The following is a 13,249-nucleotide window of genomic DNA, read 5'->3' on the forward strand; positions in this document are numbered from 1 at the left end:
AACACTAATTTTCAATTTTTTTCGTCATATTTCAAAATGAAAATTGGAATTTTTTATTATTTAATTTATTTTCAAATTTAACAAAAAAGAATAATGACATGGACTGCCACTCAGGGCCACGTGGCAAAAGTCGCATAGTCAACAACTGCCACGTGATCAAAGTCATCCCATGTCAGCAAAAAAGTGGGGCCAGGGACCTTTTTAAAACAATTTTTTTTAGAGGGATGTTTTTAATTTTTTTTATAAGGACGAAAATCAAAACGCGTCTAAATTACTGGGACGGATTGCATATTTAAGCCTAAAATACTACTAATATTACAGTGCATACCTGCATCAACTTTGCCAAACATTCTTTTTTCTTAAAATCATCCATCAATTTATCCAACTTCATTTTGAACACTCGACAAACAATATCAGGTCTATCAAATGCCTTTAAGTTTCGTTCTTTAAGAAAATCTTGAATTTCTCGCCAGTTTGTATTGCACGCGATTGTTACGAACAGATCGGGATATCCATATTTCTTACAAATTGACATTGCATCCTGACAATTATTAAACATGTAATGTTTGCCACCCACAAAGGACGGCTGTAACACTATCTTTCGTTCAACATTAGACGCATCAGTTTCACCCATATCCATTGCCTCGTGCAAACCATTCAGAATGTCGCACCTTATGGTCTTTTGATTTTTTCTAATGTACCTCAACCGTTGTGATTCAATCATAGTATAGCAATCAATAGATCTCCTCGACTTAACAACATTGCCATAATCAACGACCCTGTCTTGCATTCTATATGCAATCTATTCGTGTATGATGCAATCCATTTCCGCATGTCTTAAGTGTTTTCAATGAAGATGTTGGGTTTCTCTAACCCAAATATGATGATCCAACAAATTGTAGACTCCCTCAGAACTCCAAACGTTATGATGAAATATTTTGTTATTTTTAGGTGTTATTTTCTTACTTTTTTTTATATTAAATATAAAAAAAATTAAATTTTTTGTATTATTTTAAATTCCTTCACTTTTGATCTTTGGTGAAAACTAAGCATAGAAAAACATGAATGTGTTATGCTCAGTTGACAAAATGTATGTCTATTAAAATTTTTTATGATTGATGATTTAGGAGAATATTGTGATACGTGATAAGTGAGTCATATATGTATGAAGAAAAAAAAGCACAAACTTTGGTCTGCAATAGATGAAATATGTGAGAATGCAAATAAAGGAACTAATAGTTAAGGTTTCAGATTAGAAAGGCAAGAAAGTTTGCATCCTTATTTATTTTTCAATACATGTTGACATAGGGGTGTTCAAAACCGAACCAACCCAATAGAAAAACCGCAAACCGAAACCGCAAAAAACCGCACTTGGTTCGGATGAGTTCGGATGACTTTTAGACTGAACCGCGCGGTTCGGTTCGGTTTGCGGTTTGCATCTCAGCAACCGAACCAAACCAAACCAAACCGCAAAAATACTCAATGTTATTAAACTAAGTAAGTACTGTACTAGCCCAATACCAAAGTGAACCCAAGCCCAAGCCCAACACTATCCAGCAGAAACTACACAATATTCATTTTTTACTGCCATTCATTTTGGAGTTTAGAATTTTCTACATACAGTTGTTTATTATATGAATGATTGTTATTCATTTCTTAGTCTAGAATTTTCTATAGATTCGTGATCATCCTTGCAAGAAAAATTTTACATTTATGCAAAGAGGCAATATTTATATTGATAGTTTGCCGAATTTAGAATCATGATTTTTATTCACTAAATCATGATTTATATTGAGGCAATGTTTATGATTTTTGTTTTTTAACTTTAGATATGAGTATCAAGTTGTTATTATTTTGGAGTCATGATAATGTGTTACTTTGGAACTTCAAGTTGTTCTTTTTTGGTTCTTAAATATTATTTTGGTAATGTAATGTTATTTTAGATAAATAATTTTTATTGGTATTGTAATGCTATTTTGGAACTTCAAGTTCTTTTTTTGAATAATTAAAATTGCTTGGTACTGGTTGGCAATATTAGAGTTAATGTAATTTTTTTATTTATCTCGCGATTAACCGCATCAACTGAACCAATCCAAACCGCATTGGTTTGGTTTGGATGACTTTTTAAAAATCAACCGAACCAAACCAAACCGCATGCTTTTTTCTCTCGCGGTTTGGATGATTATTATGCTTGAAACCGAACCAAACCGCACCGCGAACACCCCTATGTTGACATATGTATATCTCTATATTGAAATTATTTGATTGTCATTGTTTTTGCTATAAATACAATAATGGATGGTTAATTGGTAATATAATTTCTATTAAAAATATTATACTGTAAAATTTACATTTATGGGTTAATGTAGTGATTGAGGGTAAATTTGAATTTTAAGTCAAGACAAATTTTAGATTCGTATAAAAACTAAGACCCAATTAGTGCTAAGAAAAAAAAACCTTTATGTTCAAAAAAATTAATTTGAAAATTTAATCTCTATCTCAATGTCCTCTTTTTTACTTATTATTTTTAATGAAGTAATTATACATTTTTTTATTATTATCAAGACATAATTGTATCTTTAATTATTGTGAATGATCAAAGTTTGGTTGTACAATCCATTAACAACACTAAGGCGAGGTAAGGGAAAACAGAAAATTTGCTTTATATTCTCAAATGATTTAAAGAACTCTGTGAGTTTCTTCTTTAAGATAGCCCTGATTGGAGCATTTCAAAATTTCAACAAATCATTTATAATTAGGACAATTAAAGTATGTGTTTAATTTTTGAAAGAACAAAATAGTATTTTTTTTATGCTTATTTAAAGGTAATTAATTGCTAACAATTTTTTATATCGTATTCACGCGGAAGTCACGATCCTTTACTATAAGCATACCCAAGTCTTTGGAATCAAATGTCGTGAAACAAAGAAAAAAATAGATAGCCTATTTAGAACGTTTATTTCAAATATTACAATATGATCACTTATTTAAAAAGTTTGTATCAAATTAATGACATCTAAAATATTGTTGATCCTTAGAGATATTTGTCTTAATTAAAAAATAATAATGTCTAGAATTTTCATGATTTATAAACATGAAAATATAAACTCCTTAATTATTTGGTCAAAGGTTTATTTCATGGCATTCTTAAATTTTTCTCGAAAAAAAGAGTTCTATCTACTCTTTTGTGAAAATGACTAAATAAGTTGTAACTATATTACTCAATTAATATATTTTTTTTATTAATTACCATTTACATTACAACATATATGGTGTTGTGATGGATAAATTAAATATGTTAATCAAGATTATTACTTCCCTCAACAACAAAAAAAATATTGCTATTGATTACCGTCCAATAAACAACTGGTCATAGCTTTCTTTGTCAACTACATAATGAAAAATAATTTTTTAAAGAAATTATTGAAATAAAATCATAACAAATTATAAACGAATATACAAATTATTAAAAGAGGACATGAGATTGCTGGTGAAACTTGAGTGTTGCCATTTGATAGTGTGTGCATGATGTTTATTTTTGATTTCGACTAAACTGACTTTAAATATGATAAACTCCATTATGAACTAATAGTAAAAAGCAGTAAAATGATAAGTAATTTATTAACTAATTTCATCAATATAATACTCCTTTGTTCCATTTTTCAGTCCGATTACATATAAATCATACCGAAAAATTACACAATCCTTCTTTGTATAAGAGACATAAAAGAGTGACTCATCATAGAAATTTTTTTATCTAGATTCTTTTCTAAAAACGACTAATTTCTTTGGAATCTCAAAGTTTGTCATAATGTCATCTTTTTTTTTCCCCTAGGCCCTCGTGTGAAGAATATGTTGTCTTGAACTCAACCATCATATAATCGGTTTCATCTATAAAATAATATCTCCATATTCTTATTTTTTGTGCTTGTTCGTGATTTCTTGATTCAATAACCTGTATGCATAGGAACCACAAAAGTAAAAAAAAAAAAAAAAAACTATAGTATTCATTTATAAACCATCCATAAATTTAAATAGAATAATAACGAAAACAAAAAAGCATAACAATGTCATAAAAGCATAAGGAAGAATAAAATAAGTCACATGAAAAAAAAATAAAGGAGAGATGAATAATTTTTTTATAGGAGAGACGAAGAAACTACTTTTTATGTGAACATTTGATTCATCAAAATCGCAGTATGAAGGAAATATTACTCATGGAACATTGACATCAATGAAAATAAATATGAAGAAAAAAGAATAAAAAAACTAAACAATCTTTGTCTGAACATTTGATTCATCAAAGTCACAACATAAAGGACATATAAATCTTGGAGCATTGATATCAAAGTTAAAAAAATAAGAAGAAGAACAAAGAATAAACGGGGGATAAGAGTTGTGAATTGTGACGTGAAATTATGCCAATCCATATTTCTAATTTATAGACTTGTTTCACACCGTAATTTGGTATAATAACCATTATTTTTTTAACATTCCTAAAAAATAATTGTTCTATGTAGGGTATTCATTTACAAAATTATTTGGTCATGAATCAATTTTAATGTCCATAAATTGTTTTAATAGCCATTAAAAGCGTATCATAAAAAAGTCTCATATTCTAAATTTTTTTTTTTTTTTAGGAAATCTCCTATGCTAACTTAGAGGTGATTTTGACATATATATGTAACATAATCATTTAAAATAGTGGTCATTTTTTTTTCTTCGGATTATGTGTTTTTTTATTATTATAATATATGTAATGATCCAAGCATAAACAATTAAAATTTTGGTCAGTGATAATAGTGAATATTTTCTCACTAAATATTTCATTAAAAAAATAATTTTTATTAATAGTTTGTTTTAATTATTGTTTTTAGATTATAGTGATATTTAAGTTTGACCCAATTTTTTAATAATATTACAACATATGAACTTCTTTATTTTTTTAACGAAAATACAACATATGCTATTTTTTAAGAACGAAAATACAAAATACAATGAAGTGTATCATTTGGTTTTGTTACTTTTAATTTCAAACACAAAATAATTTGGATATAAATAGATTCGTGTGTATATGTGTGTGAAAAGAAAAAATTCAATTAAAATAATTGTTAAGATATATTATATATTTAATATTCCATGAATAGCAACACATCAAATTAGAATAATTTTATAAAACTCAAATACAAATAAAATTAATAGCATTAAATGTCAAATTCATGAGAATGCTTGGTTTACTTCATAGTTCCACGTGTCATGAGCAAGCTTGAAAGATTTATAATGCCTTAGCATTATTTGGTGTGTTTTTTTTTTGAATAAACACTATTATGCGTTATTATTAATAAAAAACAAATTTGAATAATTCAATCAATTGTTTTATTTTAATCTTTGAATTCAAATATTTTAATTCAAACTATCTTTTTTGAAAGAATTTTAATTTAAACTATTTGATTATTAAAAAAAAATTATTTGATTCAAATTTGTACTTTTTGAATTCGAAATGTTTGATTTCTAATATAAATTCAAGTAATAGAATTTGATATTGTAAACAAAAATAAAAAGTAAGAAATGTCTAACATTATTTGATGTTTTTTTTTTGAATAAACACTATTATACGTTTTGGTGATTACACTATTATACGTTATTATTAATAAAAAACAAATTTGAATAATTCAATCAATTGTTTTATTTTAATCTTTGAATTCAAATATTTTAATTCAAACTATCTTTTTTGAAATAATTTTAATTTAAACTATTTGATTATTAAAAAAAAAATTATTTGATTTAAATTTATACTTTTTGAATTCGAAATGTTTGATTTCTAATATAAATTCAAGTAATAGAATTTGATATTGTAAAACTTCCTTTTATACATGAACATTAAATACAAATATGTGAGGATGATTGTGGTGAGAGCATTTTGTTAGGATCAATATGGTGAGAGCATTTGTAAAAAAGAAAGGGATATGTGGCAACACCAAAACAATAGCAATTCATTTCCATAAAAGTCTATGAAATGGGTCCTAAATTTATATTATATAGATTTTGAAAGACTTTTTTATGCCAAAAAAAGTGTGCTATTCTATCAATAATTTTAAAAAATATAAATTTGTGGTTTTTGATTAATTAAGACAAACAAGATTATTTTTTTAGGACAACAAAATTTGGTGGTAATTAATTGAGATTTTTCATAGCTTGTAAAATATCTTATGATATTCAAATATATGGGAAAGTACTAGAAGGAATCAAATTAAGATACCACAATAGATGAGATTTTTAACTATGTCTAATACCCGAGTAACATTTCCACCTGAAAAACATACATTGTTTTTGTAACATCTTCAATAAAGTTGGTCTTATTTAAAAAAAAAAACTCATCTTCTTTTGTCAGATGCATGATCCTATAGTGTGTTCCATGGATTTCGGAGAAATATATTCTTTTAAATCATGATTTTATCCATATTCACAACTTTCAAGTGTTTTCTGAAGAATCTCTCTATCCTGAGAATTTTTTAAACAATTTCACAAAGAGTTTGAGTTCTACGAATCCAAACAAGAAAATAATTCAAAACTTAGAAAATTAAGATAAATTAATTTTTTTTGTCTAATCGGGATTAAAAAATTAATAAATATAAAAATTAGGTCTTGGTCATGGCATCAAAAACTTGATAAATCCAAAAATGCACAATTTTATCGTGTAATAAAAAGTATCAATCCCACATAGACTAGTGTTGAGTACCAGCTCATTTCTCCAAGTTGACTAGCTTAAAGGATTGGATATTTGTAAGCTTTGGTATTTTGATTTTTTTTTAGAAAATATTCGATAAAAGAAATGTCCTATTCACCACAATAATAAAAAAACCCAATCTCGATCATTCTTATTGTTGTGGAAATAAAAGTCTAAGGTAATTTTTTTTTTGAAGAAACTAAATGAAATATAATAAAAACAATCAGTCCTTCAAGCATAAGGAGTGTCGAAGGGAGTTGAGAAGAGTTAATTACAACACATTAAGGCTAAAAACAGCCATAAATCAAAAATAAAACAGACATTACATGACAGTCCGTAAACAAAGTAATGGATTTTGTCTTCAAAAGGGATAGTCAAAAGCGAACGTGATGAAGTTTGCTTTCAACCACCAATAAGTTTGAAGTTTAACCCTTTCAAAAAGAGCTTTGAGATGTTCAATTTGGTTCTGAAAAATCCTCCTGTTGCGATCTTTCCAAATAACAAATAAGACCTAAATCCATATAATAGTAAAAGATGTCCTAGACTTCTTTGAGAACCCTCCAAGAGCACAAAACTGATTAGCATGTGAAAATATATTGCCATGAAACACCGTAACAATACCAAACCAATTCGATATCAAGAGCCATAATCGACCATAATGATCACATTGAAAAAACAAATGGTCCCTTTCCTCCTCCTTACCACACAAGGCCGCGCAAGACACATTGGAAACCTGAAGGACGTTCCTCTTGCGCAGGTTGTCCTTTGTTGCAAGTCTATTCAGAAAGAGATGCCAGACAAAAATATTAACCTTTAATGGAACCGCTTTAAGCCATAAAAATTGATTAAACTCTGCAGTGATGTTGAAATCCATTGTCGTTAAGTAAGAATAAGCTGAATGCACCGTGTAGATTTGAGTCGAGTGAAGTCTCCACACCCACCTATCAGTCATGTCTTCCTGCCAAACAAAGTTAGTCAATCTCTCGACACACTCCCCCACCAACTTTTCCTCCCACGCAAATAATCGCCGCCTCCACCTCCACCTCCACGCTCCCCCATCAACCCCCCGCCCTAACAAAAACATCTCCCTCACCGTGACCTCTTTAAATTCCGACAACGCAAAAAGTCTAGAAAAAGACACAGCTAACGGAACATCAAGCAGCCAAGGATCCTCCCAAAACATGGTGGTGCACCCATCTCCGACCTTCCTAACTATGTTATGAATCAACCACGTAGCATCTGCCAACCCCACACCTGATCTAATATGGTTTAAATGACGCCACCAAATCGACCCAACTCCCTCACAAAACCGCACCCTCCCTCCAACCTCTCCGTACTTCGCGCGCAACACCACATTCCACAAACTCTCCCTATCCTCCAACACCCTCCATACCCATTTCCCCAATAAAGAAATATTGAATTCCCGCAACCTTTTCACCCCCAAACCTCCATTCTCCTTTTTCAAACAAATATTGTCCCATTTGATCCAAGAAAGTCTAAGGTAAATTAACACAACTAATGTCCTCTTTCGAGGTTTCAAAAGCATGAAATTGGAAGATTTCCCTTTTTTTATCTTTGTGTTTGACAAGTTTCTTTTTGTTCTTTGTCTTGTTGTTCCATCTAGCTGTTATCTCGATTTTATAGTCGGAAAGAAGTTGATCATCTAGATTCTTACTTCGCATAAACAAAGAAAAGCAATAAACTATATCAATTCGTTAATAGATGATAACTAACCAAATAGTTGGTTATCACGTTGCACTTAACTCTAATAATGGACAAGAAATTGATTGATCGCATTGCCTAAGATATCTAATAAGTGTCTATTTAGTATTTTATAGATTTAAGTTGTTTTTAGTGTTATTAATCATTTTGAACTAGTAATGCTTGTTGTGTATGTTTGATGATGTAAGATAAGGAATGGCTATGAAGATACATGAAGTTGTAGCGTGGATGACGATTGCTTTGCTAAAGATTTGAAATGATGCAGCTCTCTAGATTGCTAGTCGGGTTGTACAACTAGTACGAACCTAGAGGACCACGTCTGACCATTGCTTAATGAGGAAGAATAATGAGCTGGCGCCAATGATTGGACTCCTAGAAATAAAAGAAGAATATGCTAGGAGTAGGTAGGATATGATAAGGACAACTCATGTGTAAAATGACCAAAGGGTACAAATTGCAGTGGTTGGCCTTGTATTATAAAAGGACAACCATGTGTTGGTACCAAGAGTCTGGAAATTTGTAATAGAATTGGAGAGGCCAAGTTCCATCTAGGGTTAGCAGCTTTAGAGTTCTCATTTCTTCTCATCTTCTACATAGTCTGCAACAAAACCCCAATATATATTTTGGGATCGGAGAACTTTCACCGGCGGCCACCGTGCCGAAACCGTTGCAACCGCGCCGGTGACCACCACTTAATTTTTGCAAAAACTCAACAATTTATGAACCAGAAGTGTACAATTACTCCATTCTTCCCTTCTTCTATTCTTCACACATGACAGACCGTGAACAGCAGAACTTGATCATAGAGAAAGAAAGTTGTTATTTTTGGGTCATTCACACATGACATATATGAGAAGAAGATGAAGATGGAGTTTTGTATTTTATTATTTCTGGGTTTTTTTATTTTTTAGATTAATGAATTGGAAGTGTGAAGAGACATTGATGAAAATTTTGATGTTAAGTTTGTTGTTGTTATTGTTGCTGCTGTTTTTAGAATTTATTGTTGTGGAAATTGAGTTTGAGATGTTTGTGGTTGTTGTTTTTGATGGTAATGAAGAAATTGTTGTTGTTTCTGTCAATGGAAATAGATTCATGGAGAAAGAAATTGTTGATGGTAATGAAGAATTTGTTGTTATCATATGTTGTGAGTCTATGGTATCTCATGTATGCTTTTTAAATCCAATCGTTGATCAAGAATCTTAACTGATACGTGGAATTGAGTTAACAAATTTTGCAAAATACTAACAGAAAAAAACCAAAATAGTAAACGACGGAAAATTTATGAGACCAAATTGAAACACTTTATAGTTAGGGGACCAAAGTGAAAACAAAAAATAAGTTAAGCGACCAAACGATGTATTAAGTCATTTTTAATCGATGTGAGACATAATCACTAACACTTGATTTCCAACGTTAACAAATACTACAAAAAAAAATCATAAAACTATTTTTAAGTAGAGTTAACTTTTGTCAAAAAAAAAAGTACGAGTTAACTTTCTCGTGATTTTATAAAAAACTACACTTTTTTTCTTTGATCGAAAAAACATATATATAAATATAGGTGGTTATTCCCACCGTTTCCAACCTGTCTCTCCTCTATCCCTAGGCCAAACTCCAACCAATTTGAATCTCAGTCCATCTCTGGGATTTTAGCCATCTTAAAGATCCATATCAGATTTAATCTTATCGTTGTGCTCTCAGAGTTCCAATATTACTTGAGGTTCTGATACTTGAAGACTATTTGGGTGAGTGATCCTTGATTCATTGTTGGTTTTGAATATTATTCCTTGATCCTTGATTCATTTTAGTGCAAACAATTTTATCACCACAGAGTTATGGCTGAATTTTTATTTACTTTGAAGCATGGTATAATTTATCCGTGCCTTCTCTAAATTACCTTCCCTCCATTGCACACATCTTTCCACCACATGGTGCTCTGCCAAGAGAACACTAGTCAAACTCAACAGACACTCCACACCCATATTAATTTTTTTTTTTGAACGGCCAATATAATAAACCAATGTCCTCTCAAGAAGAGAAAGACATGGCTGAAGCAGTACAAGGAGCCCTACCGAATCACCAACAAGGATGCAAGATAAACCACCTAAACAAGTAAGAAAAGCTAACAACCACCTACTCCTTAAACCAAAAAGGCAAGGCAAAATAAAACATAGGCCAACACACATACAATACAATGCCTATTATAACACGTCAAATCCCACCTTCGACACCCTACAAAAAAACTACCTACACAGACGCTCTCTCGGGTTTCAGCACCATTCGTAAAATAAGCATGATAGAACTTTTAGCCTATTCAAACTCCAATTCTACAAGAGAACCTTAATTTCATCAACATCCTTAACCTTGTTGTTAAAGATCCCGTCATTTCTCGATTTTCAAATAACCCAAATTACCGAATGCCAAATTAACCAAACCCCTTTCTTCAATTTCCTTAAACGCATCACCCCTGACCAACAACTGATGTGAATGAATAAATCCAGCGGAGTGATAACGTGGAATTGCAGCCACCGCATCACATCCAACCAAACTCTAGATATCACTCGACAATGTAAAAAGATATGCAATGTTTTTTTTTGAACAATCAAAAATGGAATTATATTAACCACCAAAAGCAACTCTTTTGGCACAAGGTGTGCCAAAAGATATGCAATGTTGTTTCATCTTCAAGTCCGCAAAACAAACACCTCTTAGAGTCTTTATCCGCCAAATGTCGTCTTCTCGTAAGATTAACCTTGGTTGAAATACGATCAAGAAGCTACACCATTGATGATGAAGCTCTTCCAAAGATTTCGAAACACCACCTCCTCCTATCCACTCAAACCCCCCTCTACTAGCCACAAATCTTGTAAGATTTTGTAGCAAGATTTCACGGAAAAAAGACCCCCCTCCTCCTGCTTCCACCACCAACAATCATCCACTCCACCCCTTCCAACCTTAAAAAAAGGCTTTGTAAAAGCTCATTTTCCAAAGCAAACAACTCTCTATATCATAATTAACTTCAAGAAACTTATTCCAAAGAGCAGTGTTACTTAAAGAATAAAAAATTGAGTTTTTTTTGATCTACTAACCTCCACCCCACTTTGTCAAAAGAGTGCTCTCTTCGGTCACTATTATAAACAAAAGTTCATTTTTTAGATTCATTTAATAAATGATGTATGTAGTCTATATATAGGTCACATACATCATTTATTAAATGAACCTAAAAAGTTAATTTTTGTTTGTAATAGTAACTGGAGGAGTAGAATTTAAGTATCTAACACCTAAACCACCTTCCCCATTCAGCCCCCACTCACCACCACACCTACTTTCATTGACATATTAAAGAAAGAAATGTAGAAGATAGAGAAATCATAAAGAATATAATTCACGATCATTTGTCTTTCAATGGTTAATCAGATAGAGGATATTGTTTCGTTAAAAGATAAATATGTATTTTATTAGGATTGTATATTTTCAACATCTTCTAAATATAAATTTGAAGAAAATTATAGCACATATATTTATATATATATAAACCATTATGTTTTCTGCTGATCAGTTATTTAGAACATAGTCCTTCAAAAAAAATTATTTAGAACAGTGTCTTTCAATCATCAATTAGTTTTTATTTTATTTTTACAAATGCCATAAATTAGTTAAAATATGGATATTCATTATATTAGCATTGTGGTATCTACGTAAAAAATTAAATAAATATATATCGTACATTAATTATAATTTACTGCATAAATCATACACGTAATAAATATTTTTTAGGGAAAATTTCCTGAATATGTGTTGACGGTGTTGCCGTTGCAGGAAGTGGTGGCCGAGGAAGTGGTGGCCGAGGAAGTGAGGTTGTGGTTTGTGTTTTGGTAAATAGAGATGAACTTGCAAACTGATTTAAATTTATCTGGGAAGAGGATGAGGGATAGAAAGAGGAAAACTAAAAGAGTTGCCAGATAAGAAGAATGAGAGAACCGGTTCTATACCATTATGTGACAATGGTACCTGATTTCCCATCGATTACATTTTCACTCCATTTTTAAGTTTTTTTTTTCACTCTTTTATATGTATTTTTTATATATTAGTTTTACACAACTATCTTTTTGCTAAATATCATTGGATGGACATAGAAGTGTAAATAATTTTTACATTAACATTGAATATTTATAAAACTCTAGATCATTTCCGATTTTCCCCCTATAAAATATATTTTTTGATTTACTCCCTGTAATTTTATTTTTTTTGGAATACCCCCTAACAGGTAATAATAAAACAATTGTTTTTTTTTTGCAGAAATTTTATGTTTTTTTTATGACAATAAATCAAGTATACACATAATATGTATTTAATGAAATAAAGTGTTTAGCAAAAGTTAGAGAAATAAATTGATCAAATTTTCAATACATAATTCTCATCTTTGATATTTTTACATGTACATTTCCGTAAAATTTAAAGCATATTATAATACACTAATTACAATTTAATGGATAAACTATACACAACACAAATATTTTTTACGAATCAATAAGTTTTTTTGTTGACAAGATGAATTAATGAGTTAGAAGATGTTTTTCACTAATCATATCCAACAATAATTTTTTTTTTGAAGAAGCTAAAATAGAATATATTTAAGATAAAAAAACCTACTCTTATATCAAACAATGAATCACTTCAAAATGAATTAGTTAAAAGGAAAGATCAAATTTATTGTTATTGTAGTACAAAAAAAAAAAAAAAAAGGAAAAAGAACGTGTGATAGTGTGACCTTGTTTAGATTTTTTGACTTATTGACTG

This window comes from Medicago truncatula, chromosome 5 (genome assembly GCF_003473485.1).
Source record: "Medicago truncatula cultivar Jemalong A17 chromosome 5, MtrunA17r5.0-ANR, whole genome shotgun sequence".
Classification (NCBI taxonomy): Eukaryota; Viridiplantae; Streptophyta; class Magnoliopsida; order Fabales; family Fabaceae; genus Medicago; species Medicago truncatula.